The 6,680-nt window shown below is 34.8% G+C and overlaps 1 protein-coding gene across 2 annotated transcripts in view; it reads left to right on the top strand.

Annotated features, from left to right (window-relative positions):
• Nucleotides 1–6,680, top strand: part of TFEC (transcription factor EC) — a 211,924-nt gene that overhangs the window by 134,171 nt on the left and 71,073 nt on the right. Inside the window, exon 1 of one of the 2 annotated variants that reach the window (XM_011999842.1) lies at nucleotides 5,986–6,121. The exons of the other annotated variant lie outside the window; for it this stretch is intronic. The gene's annotated coding sequence lies outside the window, so the exon portion shown is untranslated. Of the gene's footprint in view, nucleotides 1–5,985; nucleotides 6,122–6,680 lie in introns of those variants that run through there. 2 annotated transcript variants of the gene reach the window in all.

Here is a 6,680-nt window from a genome sequence, read left to right on the forward strand (position 1 = left end):
TGGGTAATTTATCTTTAAAAATTGATTAGAATTTAATCACCTTGAGGGTAAAGACTAGGAGTGTTTGGCTTTGTATACCTAATGCCTGACAAATGGCAGGTATTTAATGGAAGCTTATTAAGCAATGAATAAATAATTACAGCATTAGTTTCTATGGGAACACTAATGTAAAGAACAATAAGGCATATATTTAATATATACTCTCTACTATGTGACAAGACCAATTCTAGGTAACTGGCACATGCTGATGGTATTTGGTCCATATCCCCTATATCATTTCAGTGAATGACAGCTTGTTTCAGAAAGCTAGCACTTTTAAGTTTTGTCAGAGAGCTGCTTTCTGCATGATATGAACTACTTTGCCCATTTGCAACTTGGGAAGCATGTGCCTGGAAATTAATGTGTTCGTGAAGGCAGCCTGAAACCAGTGACTGACAACTACTGGAGAGTGTAAATACCCTAGCTCTTTTCCTCTCTGTCTGGGAAACATCTGAGGCATACATTTTACACAATTTTCAGTGTGATAAAACTAAGACAGAACTATAATACAAAGAAGAAAATGTTATGGTCCAATTCCAAAATAAGCACATTTTCAGGAAAGAAGACAAATGAGGCAAAAAAATCGACAATACAGTATAGCAATTATCTATATATTATCTGTTTTTAACATATGGAAAAATATTTTCCCAGTTTTGGTTTTGTGAAATTTAAAAATAATTATTTTCTTGGAGATTTAATATTTGTGTGGCCAAAATTTATATTTAGTGATTTTTTTCTCCACTTTGTGGGTTACGATGTAGTCACATATTTTTGTGAGCCTCATTTTAAAAGTTTTATGTTTAAATCTTTAAGGTATTTGAAATTAAATTCTTGGTAGGTGGAGGTACGGATCTCTGTCTTTTCCATTCTCTTTCTCTCTCTCTCAACAAATTATTAGATACTTGTCCTAAAAGTATTTATTAAGAAATACATTTATTTCATTCTGATGTAAAATGCAACCTTCAACATGTGCTAAATTTCTAAAAATGCAGAAGGTTTTCACTTTCTGTCTACTATATATTAGTAGTAAGCTGTTTTAATTAGCGTAGTCTTATCATGTGTTTAATATTTCATTGTTCAATCCTTCTTCACTTTTTTAATTTTCAAAATATTTTGGCTATGCTTTTTCATTTATTCTTCTTGGTAAATATTAGCAAATATGCCCAATGGAATAAAACGAGAATTTTGATGGCTATTATATTGAATTTGCAACATGTTGAGAGAATAAAAATATTAACATGAATGCTTATAATAGAAATATGTGTAAAGTGTCCTCAATTCATATACATACACACAAGAGCACTTAATTCTGTATCTTTCAAGGAAAGTACAGACAGGAGGTCACGTATAATCTAGACTTCGAAGAGAGGAGAGTCTTGCAGGGGGACATTCTAACCTAAAGAAAGCGAGAACGTATTATGGTAAAGCTTGAAATTCAGGCTCAGATTTAGTTGAGAAGACATTTATGAGTGATCCTAGAGAATTTGGAGTCAAAATTTAGGCAGTAGGGAATTTTCTTATGATTATAAATAAAGGGAATAAAATTTAGAAAAATCACACATTTAATCATTTAGTGATTAGTGCTTAGGATATGTCCATCAGCAAACAGACAGGGATCCTGGTCTTTGTGAAGCCTTCTTTCCAACGAATGATTGAAATTAAATGAAAACCTGGTAGGTAATGAGGTCTACAGAAAAAAGAACAAGCAGAGCAAGGTAAGGAGAATAAACAGTGTCAGTGGGGGTAGATGGGGAAGACAAGAGAATGGTGGAATTTTAGACAGGTCAGGAAAAACTTCATTGGGAAGTTGATATTCCACAAAGAGTTAAAGGAGGCGTGTAGGCCTAGGACCTCAGACACCCTTTTAAGGAATTGGAATGACTTAAGCTCTTCCTCTGAGTATGAGGAATGCTTTGACAAAGTTTTGAACAGAAAAGCTACATGACCAGCTTTGTGTTTTAAGAGAACTACTCTGGTTGCTGTGTGTTTGCGTGCGTGCGTTTGTGTGTGTGCATGTGTGTGTGAGTGTATGTGTAACAAAGACAGAAGGAGGGAGAGCAGGTGGAAGGTCTTTGCAGCAATCCAGGTGAGAGATGAGGTTAGCTTTGACTCAGATAATAGCAATGGAAGTTGGATGAAGCAGATAAATTCCAGGTGGGTTTGAAGGTGAGCTCACGGGAGTTACTGATGGACACTTTGAAGGGTATAGAGAAAGAGAGGAGCGAGCTGGAGGGATGAAGATGGTATTAATGTAGTTGGGGAAGGCTGCAAGTGGTGCATGGTTGGAAGAGAAGATTTTGGTTGTCTGTAACACATGAAAATGCAAACATCAAGTAGGTTGTTGGATATATGAGCATGCAATTCAAGAGAGATATCAGGTCTGGAGGTATGACCGCGAGAGTCATTAATATATAGATGATATAAAGTCATGAGAGTACATGATATAGCCAAGGTAATGAGTATAGCTAGAGTAGGGGAAAGAACAGGCTGAGACTTAGGACATTTCACTATTAATAAATTAGAGAAGAGAGGAAACAGCAAAGGAGAATGAGAAGAAATACTCAGTGACATAGGTGAAAATTTGAGTCTGTAGTGCCCTGAAAACCCATAAAAAGGGCATTAAAGGAGAAGAGAATGATCAAGCATTCACTGCTGATAGGGAAAGTCAGTTGGGAGTGAGAACTGACCATTTGATTGGCAAGATGGAGGTCACTGGTAATCTTGACAAGGGCAGCTTTGGTGCTCTGGTGGAGCACAAAGTCTTACTAGAAGGAGCTTAAGAAAGAATGGGAAAAGAGGAATTGAAGACAGTGAGTATTGATAGCTCTTTTGAGTTTTTCAAAAAGGGCACAAACAAATGGAGTAACATCAGGTGGGAGAAGTAAGGTCTAGAGAAGGTTATTTGTTTTCCTTTAGGTGGGAGAAAGAACTTTCTTGTATTCTAAAGGGAATGATCTGGTCGAGTCAATGTTTGGCACTGTAGGTTACAAGTGAGAGGAGGGCATTGCTGGGTGATGTTCTTGGGTAGTGAGAGGGATGGGATCTGGTATAAATGGAGAGAGCTGTTCTCTGCATAAGATGACGTATAATTCATCTATGATAACAAATGGGAGTATTTGGGTACCGGTACAGGGAGTGGGTAGACATGGGTGGAGGATGGAGAATGGTAGGGACAGTACAAAGAAATTGAAAGAGGCAACTGAAAAAGGAGGAAAATGGGTAAAACTCACACAGCATTTTCTACATGCCTGGCACTGTTTCAACAATTTACTTCTATTCTTTATTTAATCTTCATACTAGCCCTGCTCTAGGTACTATTGGTTTCTCTGTTTTACAGCTGAGGAGACTGAGGCAAAGAGATGTGAAGTATTTTAACCAAGGTGCCATAGCTAGAAAGAGGTAGAGCTGGGACTTGAGACCAAATCAGTCTGACTCTTAACCAAGTTCCTGCAGCCAAGCACTTTGACACATTTCTTCTTTGTGAGAAGAATTTCAGGCATAGAATGGCCAGAACTTGGCCATTTAAATGCGAGGAGTAGGATACATCCTCAGAAACAAAAATTTTTTTTTTTTTTTGATGAATCATGAGAAGATGTCTTGCCCTTTTCTTTGTCATGTGATTAATTGAAATGCTTCTTGCAGGGAGTCTGTAAACATCAATCAGGTAAAGACAGAAGGTAGGATTTAAATTATATCAGTTATTTATAAGATCTCCCTTATTCTTGTCATAAGGGAGCAGATAATTTGTGGTAAAATTATTTTGTGGCAAGTAGTATACTATACTAAAAGTTTGATTTATAAACTATTTTTGAAATGAAAACTATATTTTATTACAAATGACATGCATGATTTTTAAAAAATTTAACTTATTTTAAGTTCAGTGATACATCTGCAGGTTTGTTATATAGGTAAACTTGTGCCATGGGAGTTTGCTGTACAGATTATTTCATCACCCAGGTATTAAGCCTAGTGGCCATTAGTTATTTTTCCTGATCCTCTCGCTCCTGCAACCTTCCACCCTCTGATAGGCCCCAGTGTATGTTGTTCCCCTCTATGTGTCATGTGTTCTCATCATTTAGCTCCCACTTATAAGACAGAAGATGCGATATTTGGTTTTCTGTTCCTGCATTAATTTCCTAAGGATAATGGCCTCCAGCTCCATCCATGTTCCTGCAATGGACATGATCTCATTCTTTTTTATGACTGTATAGTATTCTATGATGTATACATACCACATTTTCTTTATCCAGTCTACCATTGATGGGCATTTAGGTTGATCCCATGTCTTTCCTCTGTGAATAGTGCTGCAGTGAACCTACATGTGCATGTATATGTCTTTATAATAGATTGATTTATATTCCTTTGGGCATATACCCAGTAATGGGATTGCTGGGTTGAATGGTATTTCTGGTTTTAGATAGAGGAATCGCCACACTTTATATGAAATATAGAAGCAATACATAAAAATGTAAAAAAACCCATAACTACCCAATTATGCCACCATTGGGAAATAACTGATATTAACAAATTGATGCTTATTCTTTCAGGTATGAATATGTATCTATGTGCATGTTTCCAACTGTTGAAGCCCACATAGTAATACAGCTTTAAAATTTACCTTCTGAATCTCACAAATGTATTTTATACAAGTATATTGAATATGTTAAACACATTGTATCATACAAATGTATCAGACTCTAATTCAATCTAAAGTATTTTCTGAGTTAAAATCCCAAATATTTTCTTTTCTCACAATGTTTCTGGTATGAATGTTGCTTATTTCTAATACTAATCTAAATAAATTGATTTTACACTTAATTATTTGCTATTTCCAGTCACCTTAGGAGATTTAGATATATGATAAAACAACCAGAAAAGGTAAGGTGACTCAAAAATGTGCTATTGATAGTGACAGAACAATTTTTTTACTTAATAGCTTTGAAGTTCTTACAGAAGATACAGTGCTGCAATATTTTCATATAATCTCCACTTCTTGACAAACACAAATGTCAATTTAATTGCACAATTTTTAGATCACAAAGGCAAGAGAAATCTGAATGTAACCTTCACATTAAACTTTAGTAGCTTGCATAAATGCCTTGCTTTGCATATATTTTTAAAAATATAGGTAAGACAAGAAAGTCATGTAACTGTTACAAGAATGAATTCAGAGTTTCACAGCGTGAATTACAGGGTGAGAACAAAGTTGTATCTTTCCATTTTAAGTTCCTGAGACACCTAAGACATGAAATGAGACCTCTTTATCTGTTTCATTTGTAAAGGCAGTGAGTATCCTGTATTCATGTCCCTTAAAAATACAAACTAAATTGGGATGGAAATAATAATAATAAGTCAAAGAAAGCTAATAAGCTGAATTGTGTATTCTTAATCTACATGGGAAGATAAAATATTCTTGGACAAGATAAAAATTATCCTGGAGTCACTTTAGGAGTAAAATCATATGTAAGAAAAACTTGATTTTAGAAAATATGGAAAATGCAATGGCCTTAAACAAAAGCTCAAAATCTATTAATGCTGTAAACAAACGTGCAATTCCTAAAATTGAAAAAAAAAATGATGCAGGTCAATTTGTTGAAGAAATGCTCATTGTGAAGCATAACATGTTGCAATAAATGTAGGATCTCAGACCATTTTGATAACAACCATGTACTGCTTGTGTATATTCTGGTAAGAATTGTTAATTATGGAGCCACAATGGGACCAACAAGAGCTTTTACTGTGGTCACAGTATTGTGGAGTAGTTTTGTAGGAGTGCTCTTTCTCAAATTAGTGGCATATTTCAGATAAAGAAAGGAAGTCGTCTTAACTTGAAACTGCTGTGTCATTTCTTCTTCCTTAACTGAAATTCCAACCGGGGTTCAGGAAATGCCCTAATGAGCCACTTCTCTTTTCTCTTTCCTCAACTAAGTGGATTCCAACCAGCCCAAAGTATTCATTACTCACGGCTAGATGGTTTACTTTGGTTGTCTCTTCTGGCATGGTGCTTATGTTATGGGAAGAGGGATTGTAATTTGATGCTGTTTGTAGAGATGACAACACTGATAAAATCCAGTCATTGCTGGTAGGTAACTAAACTGACATGTTAATTTTCTGTACTTTAAACAAACTCAGAAGACAAACTAATCAATACTTGTTTTATTTTGATATGTGTGGCTTGCTTATAATTATAATTTCCTCTTTTATGATAAGTAGGTATCAGGATATCTGAGTAGTCAAGCTGTGATTTGCTATTATTTAGGGAAAATGTGTCTGAAACTCTATTAATGTCTTATTTCAATCAAGATGTGGAAATCACTGTTTTAGTTCGTGATAACCAAAGTGATTTATTCTTCCAGTTTAATATTTTCAGATATTTACTAAACTGGAACATGATTTAACATTTTGTTGCCTCTTATATATGTTATTTTATGAATAAATATTAATTTCTGTTTACATTTGAGCAATATCTATTTTATTGGCTTTTAAAGGTAAGAAACATATGAGCTCTATTTATAGCAAAATAGTACCAGATAGTATATTAGTTTATATTCTTTTCCCAGGACTAAAAATTAATTCTTATTTTTTTATGTAGATATGGATCTAAATAGCTTGTATAGAAGATGTCAAGTATCCCAGTGCAA

Source organism: Mandrillus leucophaeus, unplaced genomic scaffold (genome assembly GCF_000951045.1).
Source record: "Mandrillus leucophaeus isolate KB7577 unplaced genomic scaffold, Mleu.le_1.0 Scaffold603, whole genome shotgun sequence".
Taxonomy (NCBI): Eukaryota; Metazoa; Chordata; class Mammalia; order Primates; family Cercopithecidae; genus Mandrillus; species Mandrillus leucophaeus.